At 50.2% G+C, this 20,589-nt stretch overlaps 1 protein-coding gene across 12 annotated transcripts in view; it reads right to left on the reverse strand.

Moving 5' to 3' along the window:
- The window catches only part of Ccl1 (C-C motif chemokine ligand 1), a 107,830-nt gene that overhangs the window by 49,709 nt on the left and 37,532 nt on the right, over positions 1-20,589 (reverse strand). For 2 of the 12 annotated variants that reach the window (XR_004516969.1, XR_004516970.1), the window contains exons 2-5: positions 19,834-19,950; positions 16,207-16,516; positions 12,193-15,591; positions 11,943-12,112 (exon numbers count right to left, since the gene is read on the reverse strand). The exons of 1 other annotated variant lie outside the window; for it this stretch is intronic. The gene's annotated coding sequence lies outside the window, so the exon portion shown is untranslated. Of the gene's footprint in view, positions 1-5,129; positions 5,410-5,491; positions 12,113-12,192; positions 15,592-16,206; positions 16,517-19,833; positions 19,951-20,589 lie in introns of those variants that run through there. 9 more of the 12 variants (XR_004516965.1, XR_004516964.1, XR_004516967.1 and 6 more) reach the window with 8 other exon arrangements.

A 20,589-nucleotide genomic window follows, 5' to 3' on the forward strand; every position in this document is an offset into this window, starting at 1 on the left:
CCCGACCCCCACTCAGTGATAACGAAGGGAAGATAAAGACAGGTAGGAAGGAGACACCGAAAATCATAATTTAAAAATCATACTGAAACAGACGACTGCAACTTCAGAACACAATCGAAGTTACCCAAGGTTACCCACATCTCTATTCCCGAGGTTCATTTCTCCTTCTCTTTTTTCCAGGACCCGTCACACCCCAAGTCTCTTAAAGGCACTTAAATCCATAAATTACCTTAGCTGGTAAGTTAAAGAGCAGACACTTGATCTTAAGACAAAGCAACAGATTCAGAGAATTCAAAGAGCTCTTGGGAAAAACAGATTACCCATCTTTCAAAAAACTACTGGGGATTTTGCTCAGTGGTTTCAGCACCTGCCTCACAAGTGCAAGGTCCTGAGTTCAATCCCTGGTACACACACACACACACACACACACACACACACACACACACCACTACAGTGGGCCAGACTGTACCTTTCTCCCTTCTCCCATAAAGTGGGCCGCCCTGTCGCCTGTAAAATGGGCCACTGTCTTTCTCCCTGTGGCTGAGTCATCCATTTTCTCCTGGAAGCCAGACCCAAACATTTTGTATTTCACAAATTTCCACGGCCAAAAACATTTACATTTTCCCAGCTGAAGGATATAATGTGCCTCTTCCTTTTGGACTCTACCTCTATTTCTTTGAGCGAGTACTTTAAATTTCGACTAAACAAATCCTTTAGGCCTTAAAAAAAAAGTAATAAAAAAATGGAAAATATGTCTCTTGCTATCCCCCAAGTTACCCTCATCTGAGATTCGTCGTCTTAGTGTGGTATTTCTCTCTTTCCTTCACTATGCCGTGAATTCTGAGAGAGGCATTTTATTCACTCCCCCAGTGGTCAATGCCCAGTATGGGGTACTGGAAACTATAGGATGGATGCATAAAATGACCAAGCCGCCATCAGAAAGCCAATCTGACAGCAAGCTTCTTTAGGGGTGCTTCCAATAACAGCCACTAGAGGGCAGAAAAAGCCTGCCAAAAGCGCACAGATGGCTCCGGAATGGGGCGCGTCCTGGGAGGATCCAAAGCCAGACACCAAGTCCCTGCCAGACTCTGGCGGCTGCAAGGACAGCGCCAGTCTCTCTTACTATCTCCTGTCATCCCCCCACCTATAAACTGTTTAGCCCTCAGAGGACTCTCCGATCTGCTCTTCCTCCCTGGGACAGTCTCCCGCCGCCTCAAGATTCCAAATACAATGTGAATGCTGGTGACGCCCACATTTTACATCACTAGTCTGACATCCTCTCGGATTCCACATGTGCGTCCCAGTCGCCGGCTTCACTCCCCAGGCGGAGACCTAATTCACAGGCATCCCAGCCTGAGAACTGAAGCCACATAGGAGCCCTTGGCGTCCCCGTCAACACCCCAACCCGCCATTCTTCCAGCACTCAACCCGGACCTGCAGCCTTGTCCCCGCAGCCCGCCTCTCACCACCCCGTCCTCCCTTGGGATCCTGACCCCCACCCTGGACCAGGCTCTCGCGGTTCCAGCACCTGCCACCCAGCCCAGCATTCCAGATATGAGGGGCTCTCTGGGAAGGGGACCCACATGGGAGACACTCTGCTGCTTTTCCAGCAGCCCCGGGGCCCTCCTTGGGTTTCCAGGTTACACTGGCCACACTGGCGACCCATCCCTGCCAACTCCCCAAGCCAAAGCCCCCCAAATCGCACACAAGCAAGCTGACTGTGTGTCCTGGGGGCAGTGAGAGTGACTTGAGGTGCAGGAGAGGGGAGCCTATGCCCAGGAGCTGGGGGGCGCCTGACAAGGGAGGTCCAGACAGCAGCAGGGTGATGGCCGGGAGGACAAAGTGACCATCCAGGATGACCCATGGCGAGCGGCAGCCAGCGGGGCCTGGAGACAGCAGAGCTGCCAGCTAAAAAGCCCCATGAATATTTAACAGCCGTCAATATTTAATTAGTGCAGACAGATTAGCTCTGAAATCACACGCACTGGGGCAGGGCTCCCTGGCTCCTGGAGGGGAGCATTAGAAAGAGAGGGGTGGCCCCCTGGGAGCAGCTGTGCTTCCCCTCATAGCCCCGCCTTGGCCCACCTTCCTCACTCGCCATACCCAGCCTAGAGGAGCAGCCCTGGAAAAGTGGGAGGGCAGGGAACCAGGAGGCCCCTGGGGGTGGTGGAGGGGCACAGGGGCCCTCTCCGCACTCCACCCCGCCGTCTCAGCTGTGGGTGCTCCCACACCAGGACTGGCTGGGCTCCGAACCCCAGCACCCCTGGAGCAGGTGCAGGTGTGTAATTACTTCTGTGCCTGGTTTCCCTGGATTAGGGTATTGATTGCATCAGCGGAAGCACGGGGAGTCTTTCGTTCCCTGTGAGTTTCTTTAAGTTTTATCACATCGTGTGCTGCCTATTCATTTCATGGAGTATCCCTGGACTTCATCATCGGTAATGAACCGCCATTGGTGATGCCACTATTTTTTTTCTAATTAAAACATTTGGTCAGAGACTTATAAAAATGCCACGGCTGGACCTCGGCTCTGCTTGCGTCTCCAAAGAAAAATTTGGGCTCCAAAATATATCCATCTGCTTTGCACCCTCAGGTCTTTGCATGCTGTACTTTCTATCTTGAACATCCTTGGCCCCTTCTACCTCCTCCAAGACTCCGTCTTCCCCGGGGTGAACTCCTCAAGAACAGAAATGGAAGATTCTGAACACATTCTGCCTAACTTGGCAAGGGACATCTACTGGACACTTAATGATTTGTTTTGTATTTTTTGTTTTGTTTGTTTGTTCAGTACCGGAGATCGAACTCGGGACCTTGTGCTTGCAAAGCAGGTGGCAGAACCACTGAGCTAAATCCCCAGCTGGTTTGTATTTTTTAATTTTAATAAGCAACAGTAAAAAAGAGCTTCTTAGGAACTAGAGAGCTCTTAAAGCCAACTCTGTACATGAGCCTCAGTTAGCTATTGCTGTGTAATGAACAATCACAAATCTTCGGTCAAATCAGGGCTCATCTGTTCTCAAGGATACTCAAATCAGCTGAGTTGTGCCTGATCTCATTTCAGCCAAACAATTATACTTCAAATCACAGAAGCTGGGTGAGCTGAGCTTCTCACCAAGACGGGAGGTTGGTGGTGGTATCTTTTACCCTCTCTGAATGGCACACTAGCTGGGCATGCTCATGTCATGGCGGGCAGTGGCACAGATGTAAGAAGAGATGCCCAACTACTCAAGCACATCCTGTGTTCCTGCTTTTGTGGCATCGCTAATATGCTGTTGACCAAAGCAAGTCCATGGTGAAATCGTGGCGAGAGTTAGGGGAGTTGAGGAGGAACAAAGAACCAGGGCAGAATTTCAATGGCTCGCAAGCGAGTTCCCATCAGACCATGCACAGGACCCCAGAAGACAAGACTGCAGTGACACAGGAGCAGAAAGTGCCCTACATGTTTCTCCCTCCCTCTTTATCCTGGGAAACTTCGGTTAACAAAAGAGCAGCTGAGATGAGAAGCAAGGTTACGGGAAGCCACAGTTACAGCACCAAGGGCATAGAGAATGGGACAGGGTCTGAGCTGAGAATCAAAGTTGCAGTCAGACTCAGGACGCCGGAGAACAGAAGCCAGTGAGGAGGACAAATCATAGGGGTCCACCAAGCCACAGAGAAAACAAAGCCTCAGGAGGAGAATCTGAAGGCCTGGCCGCGGCTCTAACTTCTGGTGCCACCCTTGGCAAATGCCTACCTGTCTCAGTTCTCAGTTTCCCAAAGGTATGGTAAGGAATCGGGACCAAGAATCCACACAAGCCTGAGGACGCAACCTTGGCCCCATTTCTTCCTCCTCAACAGGTAACTCCTGAAATCCTCTTGAAACACCTCAGAGTCCAAGTGAGACGGCCTTCCATTGTTGTCACTAGAATCCCAAGGCTACAGGACAGTGAATTTCTGGCAGATGGATGGATAGATAAAACTGCACTGGAATCAAAGTGAAGAGTGGGTAAATGCAGCTCTGGAAGATGCCAATGACTCTTCTTTGGGATCAGAAAAGCATGGGTTCAAATCCTGGCACCATTTGCTAGTTGAGTGATCTTGGAAGGACACCTCAACTCTCACGAGCCTCTGCCTCCTTGGCTAAGAGTGGGCTCCTCACAGCCCACTCGGTGCTGCTGGAGGCAAAATGATGGAACAGTGTGGGACACGCTGGGCATGGCCAGGACCTGGGCACCAGAACCCAGATATATGGCACTTTCTTCCTCTTGTCTATTTATACCTCTTGAATTCTCATTGATTCTCCTTTCCTCACCCCTCAAAAATACATACAATTAAAATATCTGCCAAGAGTTTAATAACTTCATCAGCTAATTCCCTTCAGATCCCAAGGCCTATATCCGGACATGATTTGGATGGGGTGGACATTATTCAATTGTTCCAAGTATTCTCTTTCCTACCTTTCATCAACTATATTGACAAGGCATCTGTCCCTTTCTAATTGCCCATCCCTGGGATTTTTTTTTTTTCCTTTTCCTTGTTAAAGACCAATTTTACAAAGCATTTCAGTGGCTCAGCCATTTTTATCATCATCATTAATTTTATTTCCCTTCTCATTTATTAATGGGCCAGGAGGCTTTCAAGTATCTCTTTTCCCCTGATATATTTGTAAAATGCCCTTCTTATTCCCTTTGGTGGCCCCAGGGCTCTCCACAGCTTTTATTTCTTCCCTTGGCTGCCCTTCTGTTTCTCTGAAGCCTTTGCTGACTCCAGCTCTTCCTCCTCTGGAGCCCCATCTGCCTTCTACCGACCCCCACCCCACCCCTGGCTCTGCGGGCTCCATCCCAGGCCTGGTCCACAGCTGTCTCCATGCAGAGGCCCCAGGGCCCTCCTATTAACATCAGAGTCTGGCAGCACCGCTGCTGTGCCCACTCTGGGAGTGGAGGGCCTCCTCTGTCACGCTGGCAGTGGACAGGAGGGGACAGAAAGGCCCAGATCCTCCTTTGCACCCACCCAGGACCCCTGAACAAGGTGAACAAGGGATCTACACATGAGGAGCATCCTTTCCTTCATTTTTAAAAACAACAATGTGGAAGTATAATTGGCACACAATGTAAGTCACCCATTTAAAATGTTTAATCACTAAATTCAATGACTTTTAATAAATCTACCCAGGGGTACAACCATCACCAGCGATCCAGTTGTAGAATGTTTCCCACCCTCATCCCTGGGCCACTGCTAATCTGCTCCCTAGACTGACCTCCTCTGGAAGCTTCAAGTTAAGTGGGAGCAGACAGCACATGGTCTTCTTTGTAACTGCTTTCACTTGGCATGGATTTCAGGCTTATGTATGTTGTAGCACGGGTCAATATGTTATCCTTTCGATTGCTGAATAGCATTCCATTGCATAGATATACCACACTTTGTTTAGCCATGCACCTGTTGAGGGACAATTGATTAACTTCCATGGTAGGCAGTTATGAATAGTTTTGTTATAAATATTTATGCACCTATGCAAATACATGTGTCCATTTATGTAGACGTGTCATTTTTCTTACATAGCTACCTAGAAGTGGAATTGCTGCATTGAATAGTAAATTTATGTTTAACATTTTCAGAAACTGCCGAGCTGCGGAATGTCTTTGTATCGGTCAGCTTTCTCATCACTGAGGCACCCTCACTTAATGGAAAGTTTCACTTTAGCTCACAGTTTCAGGGGATTTAGTCCATGGTTAGCTGGCTCCAAGTCAGAAACATCATGGTGTAGGGGACACGGCAGAAAGAAGCTACTTAATTCATGGTGACCAGGAAGCAGAGGAAGGGAAGAATCCTAGAAAGGATGGGATCAGAGACCTGATGGAGGTCCCCAAGGCTATACCTCCATGACCACCCAGAAGTGTGCTGCACCAATCCCTGGGGGCACATCCCAAAGCCAGTCGAGGTGAATCTCCACCCTGATCACCAGGAACTTGCAACACCACCAGCCATGTATGAGCTTCCTACTTCTTCCCGTCTTTGCCCACACTTCTTATTGTAATCTTTCTGGTAACAACCACTCCAGTTAGCATGAAGGGGTGTCTTGTGGAGGTTTTAATTTGTGTTCCATAATCTCTCGTGGAGCTGAGCAACATTTCACCTGCTTAATGTATTCGTTGAATGAACAGATATTTATATTTACAAGGGACCTACAATGTGCCAGAACTCTTCTAGGGACCAGTGAACACAACAGATACAATTCTTAATGGCACTTATATTCTTGCTGGGAGGCAGATAACAAAGAAGACCACACATACATCAAACATGAAATGGTGTGATTGCCAGCCAGTCTGAAAAACAATACAATAGGGAAGGGGGCCATAAAACGTTAAGGGGTTGAAATCGCAGGTAATAGGACCATAAAGACTCCCTGAGCAAAGACTGAGAGGAAATGAGGGGCTTGCTGTGGGAGAATCTGGGAGGAGCAAGGCCCAGGAAAAGAGAGCAGATGTTATAAAGGCCCTGAAGTAGAGACGTGGCAGACTCGAGGAATGGAGAGAAGACCATGCAGGAGCACTGAAGAACAGAGTCCTAAAGTCAGAGAAGTAAGGGGAGCCAGATCTTGGCAGGTCTTACCAGTGATAGTAAGGGGTGTGTGCGTGTGTGTGTTTGTGTGTGTGTGTGTGTGTGTGTGTGTGTGTGTCTGGAAGTGAAAGGGAGGTCGCTGAAGGAAGGACTTAGAGCCGTGACTGCTGAAGACAGAGCTAGTATGGGGGATATGGGGACACAGAAAGAGTGAGAAGACCCATTATGAGGCTCCTTGGGGACCTGTGATGCAAGATGTTGATGGTGCTCAGACCAGAGTGGGGTCATAGCAATGGAGGGAAGTGCTTGGATTCTGGATCCATTTTCCATGCACAGCTGACAGCACTTGCCAGCTGAATGCCTGAGGTCTGGGAGTGAAGGAAAAAGTCCTGAGTACCTTCTGGGTTTTAGCCTGAGCACCTGCCGTTCAGTGAGATGGGGGCCCTGAGGGACACACCCACCCGGAAGGACAGGAGCAGAGATGAGGAAATGGGTAGGTGTGGGAGAGGCAGCGCCAGAGCTCAGGGGGGCATTCAGGAAACAGCAGCATAGCTGTGGTCTGTAAAGCCTGGAGACCTAAGCAGCCTGGAGGTTGACGGAGGGTTTGCTGAACATCTGAGGCCACTTCTATGACCCCAGTGAGATGTTTTTCAGGAAGCTGAGCTGGAGAACGTGGCTGAGGCCTGCAGCGCTAATGAGGCTCCTCCGCTCCTGCCTGAGTCTGAAAGCAGCCTCACTTATCCACCCAACTTGGGGACCAGGATTTCCTCTTTAGGAATGACCTTGTCTGCTTGCCAATCCCATACAGAACCAAGAGGACCTGCCTGCTGTGTGTCCTGAGGACCGCCATGCACTGAACTATGTCCCGTGCCTTGAATCGATGTTGAAGCCCTAATCTCAAAATCCGATTGGTTGTATTTGAAGAAGGGGCCATAAAGAGGTAATTAGGGGTAAATGAGGTCCATAAGGATGGAGCTTAATAATATGGGGCTCTTGTCTATATGAAATACCAGAGCGCTCTCTCTCTCTCTCTCTCTCTCTCTCTCTCTCTCTCTCCCTCTCCCGCTCTCCCCCTCCATTCCCGCCCACTCTACCATAAGAACCCTGTACAAGGCAGAAAGCAAAACTTTACCAGTACTAAAATCAACCAGCAACTTATCTTGGGTTTCCCAGCCTCTGGAACTGGGAAGCATGAGTTTCTCTGGATACAGTCGCTCAGTTTATGATACGATATTTTGTTACGGCAGCCTGAGCTGACTTAAGACGAGGACACCCAAAGGTCTAGCAGGGACGTTCACAATCTTTGTGCACTTGAGTGTTCCCATCAGAGACCAGAATTTCTCCTATACATTAGGACTTCTCTTCTCTCATCTGGCACATCTAGAGCGGGAGAGGACAAGGCTCAAGAAGAGAGGCTACAGTTTGCTCCCCAGCAAAATTCTCTGCACAAGAACGGAACAGGCCCCTTTCTTTTACATAACCAATAGTGTTATGGCAATGCAAGGATCACCCATTTTGCCCAATCTCCCATTCCACCTGCTGCAGCAGTTACTAACTCAGAGGCTGCACCTGCTATCCCAGGAACCTGTGTCATCTTTGCAGGAAGCTTCTAATCTTGCACCATCTGCCAAGCATTGCACAGAACTCAGTCCTAACTAGTGGCCTTCTTGTCTGGGAACTCCTCACTCTCACCTCTGTGTTCTCTTCTGTATTACTTCAGTACTTAGCATTATTTACCTCTAACATGTCCTCTTCAGCTTGCCCTTTAAACTTGCTTTTATTTCCCTATGCCAGGGACTGAACTCAAGGCCCTGCATATGGTTGGCAAGTGCTCTATCACTCAGCTACACCCCAACCTTGAACTTGGTTCTCAGCATTCATCATCCAAGGCCTAGGAACTGGCAACGTCTTACCTGTATTTCAGTTTATGCTGCATCTGAACTGTCTTAGGATAGCATGAGAGTTCAGCATCTGTTGCTACGCCCATTTGCCCTTCCATCTTTTCACCTAGCTTGGGCTAAATATGTGTGTCTCCCCAACTGTATGTGCTGAAACCCAGATCCCTCTATGATGGGATTTAAACTTGGGTCTTAGAAAGGTGATTAAGTCATGTGGGTGGAGCCCTCATGAATAGGATCAGTGCCATTTTATGAAGAAGCCAGAGAGCTAGCTAGCTCTTTCTGCCATGTGAGGACACAGCAAGATACAAACAAGGAGAAGAGTCCTCCCAGGAGTATGACCATGCTGGCATCCTAGTCTAGGGCTTCCAATCTGTGATTGGAAGAAATTGTGAGAAATGAACCTTTAGTTCATCAGCTATCCACAATCTGTTACAGCAGCCTAAATTACCAAGACCCCCATGTTAGCCTAAGAGATCATAGATGGGGTCTTTATGACACTGGAAATGCTTCAACCCCGATCCTGTCAATGAAAAAAGAAAAGAAAGAGATATGATCTTGTAAAAGAAATGTCTCCTTCCCCACGTTGTGGGTATGTGGCATAGACTACATGTTACCCTGTAGACATAAGAAAGGCTATTAGATTTAAGCACATGGTGGAGTTATTTGAATCTCAAAGACTGTACTAAGCAGGAAAAAAAAATTGTCCCCAGATTGAGAAGGGAGTTGACACAAATGCTAACTGACAAAGTACAACCCAGTCTCCCTCCGACTGGAGGGTCTTGTAATTCAGCAAAAATTTTAAATGGAGAAATGGAGGATTCACAGAAGTGTCAGCTTTATAGACAGCCAGGTGTACATACTCAAGAAATCAACTTCAGTTTATGATCACCATGTTTTTAGAGGCGAAAGAATATTTTCACACGATGGCAGTAAGAAAGATATAGTCCTGGGGGGAAAAAAGGACAATCCTGTTGAAAATGAATAAATTTAGCTTTACGAAAAAGTTACTCATGTTTTTCTCATTTCTTCACAAGCTGATGAAAACTTTGGCATAGAGTCCGGGAGTGCCTAAATTAAACACATATTAATTCCTACAAAACATGCATAGTCCCAAAAGAATTCCACCCTCACCCAGATGCCATGCTGCCTTTGAGAATACACACACACACACACACACACACACACACACACACACACACACTTAGGAAAGTTCTGTGCTGAGAGGATGAAAGAAGAGAGGCCTATCTCACCCCAACATCTTCTTTCCTTTTCAAACCGCTTCCCTTTGTCCTTTCTAATGGATCTTCATCATTTTTGGCCTCCCCAAGTTACCAGCAAGCTCTCTCCTGTTTTCCCAGCATGATTTTCCTCCAGAGGTTTCTCTAAGATCCAACATCACATTCTAATAACGGATTGCAAGGTTTCTAAGAACAGCTATTTCTTGGTAAACATGAGTTAGGTTTGGGATCAAGGTTAAGCCTGTGCCCTGCTGGGTTCCGCGGCCTTCTCCTTGTCACACACAGGGAGACAAGCCCACAGTCCTCCATTCCAACCGCCTTTCTTACTAGTCTAGTCTGTTTCCCACTGTGATCCAGGCTGCTTATTCCTGGGTGTCCTCGGTGTACCTTCCGGGAGAATCTACAGGAGTCTGGGTGTCACAGCACAGCCTGGTTGCTGATTTTGGGTGCCCTGACTATCGGTGCCACTGGAGCAGTGGCAGAGAAACTCGCAGGCTGGGAGAGACAAACAGCCTGTTGCGGAAGCCACCTGGCACCGGTCATTGGGTTCCAATTCCAGGGCCACCAGCCACATGACACTGGCCAAGTCAGCTGACTTCAGTAACCCTGGTGTTTTTACCCTTAACATAACACAGTACCAGAGGCTTCCAGGGCTATGTGAGGAGTCCAGAAAACACTGAGCCTGACCAGAATAGGATCCTCCTCGCCTCCCTTCTCTGCTTCCTAGACAATAGAGGTGAGGGTCCAGGCCAAGCACATGTGGGCAGAAGAGACTTGTTAAAGGCACAAGGACAAAATCTGGAACATGGGCAAGGTCCTATAACATCGCCAAGGGTTTTTCCCCAACTGGCTGGCTATGAAGCCAAGGTCTGCCATTCTGAGTGGTTTACACACATCTGCCCCCAGCACAGACAAGACAGCACCAACCTCTTGAACCCAGTTAGATGGGTGGGCAAGCTACAAAGACACACCAGGGCTATGGCTCAGGAGGGTCCTACTAAGATGTGGAATCCAACAGAGAAGAGAAGGTAAGGTGTAACGGGAATAGGGAGAGGAGGGAAGGGAAAGCAGAATCTGCATCACCCCTCCCTGCTCCTCCCACAGAGCCGGGGACCCCCACCGCCACAGCCTCCTCTTCCCCACCTGGCCCCAGAGAACACTCTGCCGATCTGCATTCCTTCCATCTTTTCTCTCCTCTAATAATTGCACATTTCTCTGAGACAAATGCAAAGGCTAAGGAGAGATAAAATGACATCGCCATCAATAACCCCCTGAGCGGTTTCTCTAAAGGATGCTTTCTTGACAAACTTGCAGGTCTTTTTTCCTGCAGAATTTCACCTGGAAGCACTGTCCTTCCTCCCGGAATGATGCGGAATTAATCCGTCAGCACTGGGGGCCGGTTTCATGCCTGACACGGAGCTGGGCGTTTCCCTCTGCTGTGGCATGCCATCCTCACAATAGCCCCTCATTGTACAGAAGAGGAAACTGAGGCTCAGGGAAGCTCAATGATTTGCCCAAGGTCACAAAAAAAGCAAGTAATCCAGAGCAGAAGATGGCTAATCTAAAGGGAGTCCTCACAAGCTGTCACTGAGCTGTCGGCAAGGCATGGAGAGAGGAGTGGTAGCTGGACTCTTGCTTATGAGCAGCAGACATCTTCTTGCTCACCTGAGCACCAGAAACTTTCTTAGTACTAGATCCAGAGGACTGTGGGACAGCGAGGCTTCGGGAGCCACCAGGACCACCTGGTGCCAGGTGTGAAGACTGAGCACCCTCCATTTCAGAGGCTCAACCCCTCTTTTCAACTCCAGAAGACAGAGCACTTGCTCGTGTGCCACCTTCCTGTGGTAGGAACACTGGTCCCAGCTTAGCAGCCCTCATGTAGCTGATGGGGAAGAAATGACCCCCCTCCAGCAGATTGCCACCATGAGGGTGACATACTGGACAGAGTAATCAGCCAGGGGGAACACAGATCAAAGCAGGCTTTATAGGAGGTTCTTTTTTGAGGGGATGTGGTGCTGGGGGTCAAACCCAGGGCCCCTGCATGTTAAGGGAACACAGAGCAGGTAGTTCTGAGTCAAGGCTGGAAAGCACAGCAGTGCACCCTAACCCTGCTTCTGAGCCCTGGGAACACACCTGGACCTCAGAGCCAGTGGGCTCCAGGCTGTACTGCAATCACTCCTCCCAGTCACTTCTCCTTGTCATCCCTAGGTAGGGATGCTTAGCACCCGCTGTGGAAGGCGGGGAACCTAGACTCAGAAAACACGTTTCTTACCCAAAGCCCCAATGGTTCTGAGTGACAAAGTCAGAATTCAGCCCAGGTCTGGCTGACTCCAGAATCCGAGATCTTAACAGGTCTGCTAGCAAATAATGCCTCACTATTACAGAGCATTATGCATGTCAAAATGCTCTGAGATCCACAATCCAGCTCACGTTCCCAGCAACCTGCAAAAGAGATAGAACAGGAGTGAGGATACGAATTTCCCAGCCAACAAAATGAGGTTCGGAGATGCCAAGTGACCCACCCATGGGAGAGACGCTCCTGCAGCCTCCTGGCTCAATCCTGCCTTGTGGCTCAAGTGCTCCAAAGTGTTGTGGGTGACCTGTTAGGGAAAGAACCAGTCAGAACAATAAAGAGTCCTCCACTGGAATCCTGGTATTCAATTCCTGGCAGGCAGTAGTCTGACCAACCTCTCCCCGACCACACAGGGGTGCTAACCACTGAGGGGCAGCGTCCTGCTGCCTGGGTGTCTGGATGCCGTTGAACACAAATGAAGAGTTGTTGCCTAACAAATTCGCAACAGGTAAAAGCAATGAAGCCATCTGTCGCTTCCCACCCACTGCCCCTGCCTAATCCCCTTTCTCGGCGGTGTCCCGGCTCTGTGCTCAAACACAAATTAATATACTGACCTTTGCATATGTATTTGTGGCTTCAGGTGTGGAGAGAGCCGCATGAGCAGGTGGCGAGAAGGCAGTCGCTGAAGATGCTTTCCTCATGCAAATGTCCTTAGTTAGGGAAGGAAGCCACTGAAGGGCAAATGGGACAGGGGGCGGCCTGGATGGAGAGCTGGGGCCCTGAATAGCCAGTCAAGCCTGGGCCTACAGGGTCAGGCCTCCATCTCTTGGGGAAATGTCTCTATCCTGCCTGCTCCTCCTGGGCCCTTGGGACACATTAAAGGAAGGAAAGGCCATGTGAGCATCCAGGATCAGCAGAAGGCACTGGGGGGTGGGCTGCAGCAGCAAGTCCCAGGCACCCAGATGGCCAGGTTACCTAGCAACAATCTCCGGCCACTTCTCAGAGCCTCAGGTTTTTTTTTTCTTTTTTCTTTTTTGATTCAAGTTTCTAAGATATGTGAGTACACCGGAAATGCCCATCAGTGTTTGGCCAGAATTAATATCAATAGTGGCTGGGATTTATTGAGCACTTACTGTCCACCTAGCCCTTCTCTTCTTTCACCCTCTGAATGTCCTCATGAGGTTGATGTTATAGGTAATAGCTATGGTCTAGGCTGGGCCCAAGCTGCACACAGGCAGTTGGAATGTAAAGAAAATGCAAACAATAGACCTGATGCCTATCGCCACGGCACAGAGAGTCAGTTCAGTGCTGCAAATAATGGGAAGGTCACAGACCCACAGGCCTCCCCGAGGTTCTGAGGATGAGGAAGAACCAGGCGAAGTAAGGAAAAGCACACATGTCCCTGGAAGAGGGAAACACCATATGCAAGGACCCTGTGGAGGGCAAGATCATGGAGTCTGGGACAACTGTGGCTGGCACCCAGGGTAAGAGGAGAGCCTCAGGTGAAGCTGGACAGAGGCAGGTGCAGGTCAGGAACAGGCTGGCCACTTCTACAGGAAGTACCAGATTTTCCACTAATCTTGGTGAGAGACCACTGTCAGAGGTCATTCAAAGATGGGTTCTTCCACCATCTCCTGTGGTCCCCTCTTGTCCCACAAAAAGAAGTGTGGTCACCTCCAAGGAAAGCCTCCTGGGGAGCCCTGTGAGTCAGCCAGTATGAGGACCCCAGGGGTTCCCAGTCTGCAATTTTCTTCTCCACATCACACAGATATGAGCCGGGGAAAGCAGAGGTCCATTGCTTGTGACCTTTGGGTGGGACAGGGCCTGGAAGGGGTCCCAGGGACATCAGGTATCCCAGCCCAGGCAGTGACCATAGCCTGAATTCTGGAATCTCATAGGCTCCATCCCTGTAGAGCTGTGTAACCTGGAGCAGATTTTCAAACCTCTCTCTGCCTTTGTTTCTGCACTTGTATAATGAACACTCTTCCTCACAGAGCAGTGGTGAAGATAAACTGCTACCTAGCACTTAGTAGGTACTCAGTAGACACTAAGCAATCCTGTTAATGCCTGTTTCCGGCCCTCCTGCTGCCAGCCAGTCTGCACAAGCCCTCCATCCTCTACGGTCCTAGAGCTTTGCAGTGTCTGAAGTTTCAAATCCCTTATTAAAAATAAACTTCAAAACAAGCCAGAAGAGGAGGCGGGAGAGGAAAATCGAGAGGGAGAGGAAGAAGATTTTTCACCTGGAGCCAAACCTCTGATTCTGCTGGTGGCCAGGGACAGGCTGGCCGCCAGCTTCTCTTGCAAATCAAAGGGCCTCTGAGTAATCAGCTCCAAACAAAGTGCTGGGTTCTTGGAAGGCGGGAAGCAGAAAGGCAGCTCCCTCTGTCTTCCCTGGGCTCCCACTGTGGGCTGGAAGGGCCTGGGAGGGAGTGGGGAGAGAGGAGCCAATAAATGCTGCCTCCAGCTAGAAGAGGCAGGGTGCTGAGACCAGCTGTGACTGTGCCATTCAGACCTGATTCGATGTCCTGGATTGAGGTCAATCACCTATGTCCCTAAGCCTCTACTGTCTCATCTGTGAAATGGCACCATAGCAGCAGTCCCCTATCCTACACGCTGTTCTACCATGGCTCCTCCAGCTCCCCCAGGCTGGCACAGCACACAGCTGCAGATTCGTTTTCCTACAGCCAGGTCCGGTTTTCCATCCTGGGCACTACACTCAGCTGCATTGCACATGGCAAACTGCTGCACTGGGCAGCCAGAGCCAGCCAGCCCCAGGGTGTCGCGGGCCTCCGGAAATGGCCATCACAACACCTGGTACAGAGCTGCCCCTGACTGACAGTGGCTAAGAGCCCTAGCTCCATCCTCCGCTCTCCAGTCCGCTAGACTCCAGGCTCTCCATTCCAGCCAGACTCATACTTTTGCTGAGACAAAACCCTCCATCTTTCCACATCCAGCTGGAATGCTCTCACCTCCCAGAATCTCCCCCAAAACCTTCTCTCCTTTGCCCAGTGTGGAATCCAGAACCATTATCTGAGCAATTATCAAAGTCTACTTAGAACAGGGTTATCTGCAAGGATTGGCAGTTTTCTAAATCTGCCTTTAGGTTTATACAGTTGCATGCTGACATGCAACAGGACGTGAGCTGTGGCTAAGGGGACACGAGTGCCGGTAGTGAGGGCAGAGTGAACGTGAGCCGGGGCTGCTCTGGGGTACGCGGGGGTTGGGGGGTGATTAGCTGAGGGTGTAGGATCCTGAAGGCAGAAGTAAATGTGACTGGAGTCACACTGAGCTGGAGTCCAAACCCCACCTTGGGGTTCGGACTCCCGAAAGCAGAGACATGGAAGGCTCTCACCTTCAGGAGATGTAGCCGGAAGTGGAGTTCTTCCAAGCCTCCTGGATCGGAGCCTCCTTCCTCTGTGAGATGAGGAACTAGAATGCGCCACTGAGTTAGGAAACATGGGTGTGAACGTGCATGTTGTCTCTTCAGCTCAGCTCAGACATCACTTCCTCCAGGAAATCTTTTCTCAAAATCTCCCAGCTCCAGTGTGTTCCCCTGGATCCCAATCTTGGCAGGTAGCACATGGCCTGTCCGCAGCTCTGTGATCTGTCTCTGCGGCAGCATCTCAGCCTTAACAACAGGGACAGGGTATTATTTACCTGTGTTCCCAGTGCCTGGCCTAGTGCCTGGCACATCTTAGCTGTTTCCAAAATCTTTACTGGACATGGGAATGAATGAATGAATGGCCCGGGACCCAAACTAATTCAGCCCCCCATGTATGGAGTGCAGGAAGGAAAGGCAAGCGGACAGTGCTGGGAGAGCTCAGGCACCTCCTCGGTCCTTACCCTTCCTGCCTGGCCGTTCTCCTGCCTCAGTCCTCTGAGGATGGGCTGGGGAAAGAAGGGGACTGGAAGCCCTCTGCTCAGTGCCTCCTGAGCCCCAGACACAGACCAGCCTTGGGAAGAGGGTCCCACTTGCACAGTACCCACTGCCTGCACGGCCAGCTTCTCTGGCTGAAACCCCCCTGAGTCTTCCTCTCTAGTGTTTGCACCTACAGGAATCTGGGGGGAAAATTCTGCAAGAATTGCTATCCCAGAGGCACCTGCAAAGCCCACAAAGGCCTGGACCACTTCTTCCCAGACTCCCGATGTTCCCTCTTCTCCGTGGCCAGTGGCCAACTGTGAGCGGGTTCATTAATATTAATGCTAATAATCTCCTGCATTTGCTTCCCGCTTTCCCGCTTACAAAGCACTTTCAGATGCATCATCTCAGCCAATGCTGCGCACCAGCCTGGGGGTCAGCAGGGCGGTGATTACCAGCCGGTTTTATTGAGGGGGGAACTCAAATCCTAGGAGAGAAGGGGTCATTTCAAGGTCACACAGCATCTGGGCCTGGAGAGCACTTGGAGTAGAGTCTGGGTGTCCTGACCCCCAGGCCAGCATTTGGCCACTCTGCCTTGCTGCTACTGACCCCTCTCCTCCTCCACCTCATCACTGTCATCATTGGCAGCATCTCCTTCTTCAGGTTGTCTGTCCTCAATCATCAGAAAGACAAGCTGAAAATAAATAAGGAAGGCCAGCTTTAGCCATCTGGTAAAATGGGTAAAAGGGCCTGTCAAGCAGTTTTCTGGGTTTCCTTGAGCGAGGCATTTCCCTCTCTGAGCCTTCGTTTCCTTTGTGGCATTTGAGAGAGCTGCCTTCTCTCCTCCTCCTGCCCCACCTCCTCTGCAGAGGCAGCGGACAGGGGAGGTGCCCCCTTGGGTCCTGGCTGCGGCTGGCAGCAGTCATGTCCCTAGAATCCCCTCCTCAGTGATCGGGAGCAGGAGAAACAGGTGCATCTTGAGAACTCCGGGAGCCCTTCTGAGGATGGGTGTGGAGCTCAGCGAAACTGCCTCCATGTAGCTGAGCCCCGACGATGAGTACTTTACATGCATTATCAACGTGCCTTAAAATAGTCCAGCCAGATGGCAATTATCTTCATTTTGAAGATGAGGAACCTGAAGCTCAGAGAGGTTACTTGACTTGCCCCAAATCACACAGCGAACAGCAGAGGCAAGTTTCAAAACTGAGACCTGGTGTGATTTCTCAGTTTCCACTGTAGACAGTGATGTAGAAGGTAGAGCGGGAGGGGTGCACTCACAGCCCTCTCCCTCACCTCCTTTCTCCTCGCTTCCTCCCTCACTTGCCCGTGGAGTCTGCCGGCTCTCCTCGCCGCACTAGCTTGCCCTGTCATCTCAGCCCAGGCAGAGATTTATGGATCTCACTTCAAGGATTTTTCTTTAATAATAACATTTATAATCATTTTAGAAATTAAGAGCTGAGGATGCAAAGCATTTTAATTAAAATAATCCGCAGTTGATAATTATAGGACTCTCTTAGCTGGAACCATCTTTCCTCAATCTGTCACAGTCCCTGAGGAAGACAGGAGATAACTGGGAGGGAGGGAGCAAGGCCCGGTGCCCACGAGTGCCACCAGGAGGCCTGGGGCTCAGCCTGCTGGGGAGGCTGGCGGGGCTTTGGGGTGCGTCCCCTGGGAGCGCTCTCAGCACCTCCCACCGCCCTCTGTCCTCTGCCGTGGCCCTGGGCTCAGCACATGCAGGCCCAAGACACAGAAGAGCGTACGCAGACCCTTTGGCCAGTGTCCCGTCCTGCCTCGGTGTACAGCCCACCAGCACCCCACCCGGGCACTGTCCTGCCCTGCATGGTCAGGAGAGGGCAGTGAAGGCCACCAGATGAAGACAGTCCCTGGAGGATGGACTCCAGGTTGGAATTTAGAGAGGACAGCAGAGGAGCCTGGCCATGAGGTCTCAGAGCAGGCAGGGGAAAGGGAAGGGACAAGGAAAAAAAAGGGAATAGGAAAAATGGAAACAAAGCTTTTGTAAATAAGGAGAAGAGGGGCAGAGGGAGGGGAAAGGAATGGGGGAAAAAGTAGAAGCAAGATGTACCATGTACAGGTACAAATCCCCTGTGATGAATATTATCATTACATATATCTAAAATGTACCAATAAAAATTTTTAAATGCCAAAAAATATATAACTGGTATGTGCTTTCCACTGGGTGTTGTCTGCTCCTCTCTGACCCAGCACGGGAAGGCCCTTGCACACCTGTTCCCTCGGGCCGCCGTGACCGTATCACCATGTCAGACTGCAAGTATGTCCAAGATGAGACCACAAGAGTGAACATCCAAAAGTCATCAGGTCTGTGTGTGGGGTCATCAAGGAAGGCTTCACAGGGAAGGTGATGCCTCATCAGGATTGTGAAGGATGAATGGGTGTCCACCCGCTCTATGACAATCATAACTGCTAGGATTTCTTGACTGTTTGCTCCAGGTCAGGTGTGGAGCTGTTGAGTTGCAATGTCTCAGGCTAACTTCACAAAAGCCCTGAAAGATTAACTTGCTACCAGCCTCCACCCTACCCACACTGCTTCTGGATAGAGAGACAGGTGCGCATCACAAGCTTGGACTCCAGGTCACATCGAAAAGGAGGATTGAGACTTTGGACACTGCCTGTGGATGCCGAGCCCTGGCCATAGCCATTGGCTATGGGGTCCTGGGGTAACAGGGTTCTGAAAGGGCAGCCCCTGCAGGGGGACTGCACATAGTGGCCATGACGGCTGGTGAGACCAGTGGCAAGAGTGACAGGTGCACATCGTCCTAACAGATGTGGCAAACCTTTGGTCCCTCTCTGGGGGCCTTCGTTGGCCCTCAAGAACTGTAGGGTGGGGCTCAGAGGGTCTTAGCCTCCTGGGTCTACTGGGCAGAGAACCTTTTTTCCCAGTGCATAGCCCAGGAGGGAGCCTAGGAAAGATGCCTCAGCCAGGGATCCATTTAGAGCAAAAAATAAGATGGGAAGAGTATTCAAACAGTGGCCTCCCCTAGCTTCACTGAGGTCTCTGTTTCCTCCTGGGGTAAATGAGGGATGCAGGTGAGTCAGCCTGGGAAGGGACCTGGATGTCTCCAGTTGGTGGACAGCTCCTCTGGCTGCAGGGGATCAACCTGTCCCGTCTAAGGCTTCTCCAGCCTCTGCAGCCCAGGGTCTTGCCCTCCCCGCTCCTGTGCAGCCTCCCCAGCAGAGGGCAAGGACTGAGGAGGATCATACAGACTCACAGGGAAAACTGGTTCTTAGCCCGAGGAGCTGCAAGGGGGCATCTGTGATGAGCACTGTTGGGGGCCTAGTGCTGCCACACTGGCATCAGGTGGGGCAGGCTTGGGCTGTGCTGTGGCTGGTCCAGGGCACCCCTCAGGGCCATCCTCCCACCCCCGTGATTGCATCTTAGGTCCCATGCCCGGACCACTTTCTGACACCTGCTCTGTCACTTCCCGGGGGCTGACATGGGCTGGAATCGATGAGAATGAACTTGGCACCCAGCCTGGAGTCTCTGGGGAGCAGCTCGCAGGGCTGGGCGGCCTACAGAGGATGTGCCAGTTTTACCAGGCTCGTGTACAAGGATGGATGCAGGGAGGTTTAGAGGAGGGCGATCACCCAGAGAGCCCAGGCTTCTCAGTGTTGCCAGCAAAGCTCATCCTGCCCACCACTTCCTTGAGTAGTGGCCTCTTAGACGCCCACTTGCTTGCTCCAGAAAGGGAGTTTCCCTCCTCTCTGTCCCCTCCCTCTTAGAGAGCCCTGGAGGCTGAGGTAGTTTCAGTAACAGTTTTATTGCAGCTAAAAATAATGGAGCAACCTGAATCTCATTTTCAGTATTCTATAAAGATAGGGTGGGGAGCAGCAGAAAGTCAAAGTAGCTGGAAAACACTAAGATAGAATTAAATATACACACGCGCGCGCGCACACACACACACACATGCACACACACATATATGCATACATATGCAAATAAATGGCACATACAGAAGTCAGAATGATGACTACCTGGAGTATGGAATGGCTGGGGGATGATAGGAGCAGGAAGAAGCTGTACGATTAAGTAGCCTCATTTCAAGGTCTTCGCTTTCACGTTAGGAGGCAGGTTTGAGGGTGTATATTATGCTGTTAATGTAAAAATGAATGAATTAAAAAATAGGACCAAACAGGGGCCAATAAGGTGAGTGTAATGAAAGCTACAATTATCTCAATTCTGTGCATTTGAGCTACAAAACATTGGGAGAAGTATCAAAAGGAAACAGATTCTAAAATCAGACTGTACTGCGCCTGCTCCCCCACCAACCTCCTGGAACCCTAAGACTCCCCAGCTTTCCAGGCAGAGTCCTGAAGCCCTGGTTATCCAAAAAACTTTCTGAAAGGGTAAGACCTAGCCTGCTGCTTTGTTGTTCTGGGTATCATAAAAGAAAAATAATTTTAAATTTAAAATATCCTAAGATGTTGTAGGCCAAGTGGTATCTGCTCCAAGACAAGATGATTCCACACACATTCAATGAGCCTTTACTCTGCGCCGGGCACTGTGCTTGGCACAAGGCAGAGAGAGCTCAATTGATCTGCATGCTCTCTGACTTTCTGGAGGTCAGGATTCTAACCCAGTGATTCAATATCCCAAATCTCCTGGAGGGAGGCAGTGGGAACATCCACACCCAATCCTCCCTAGCCAACCAAACCAGAACCTGTATTTTTTTAAAGCTTCCCCACAATTCTAATATGCAGTCAGGATGAGACCAAAAAAAAAAAAAAAAA

Source organism: Fukomys damarensis, unplaced genomic scaffold, assembly GCF_012274545.1.
Source record: "Fukomys damarensis isolate Sample0158 unplaced genomic scaffold, DMR_v1.0_HiC HiC_scaffold_13, whole genome shotgun sequence".
Classification (NCBI taxonomy): Eukaryota; Metazoa; Chordata; class Mammalia; order Rodentia; family Bathyergidae; genus Fukomys; species Fukomys damarensis.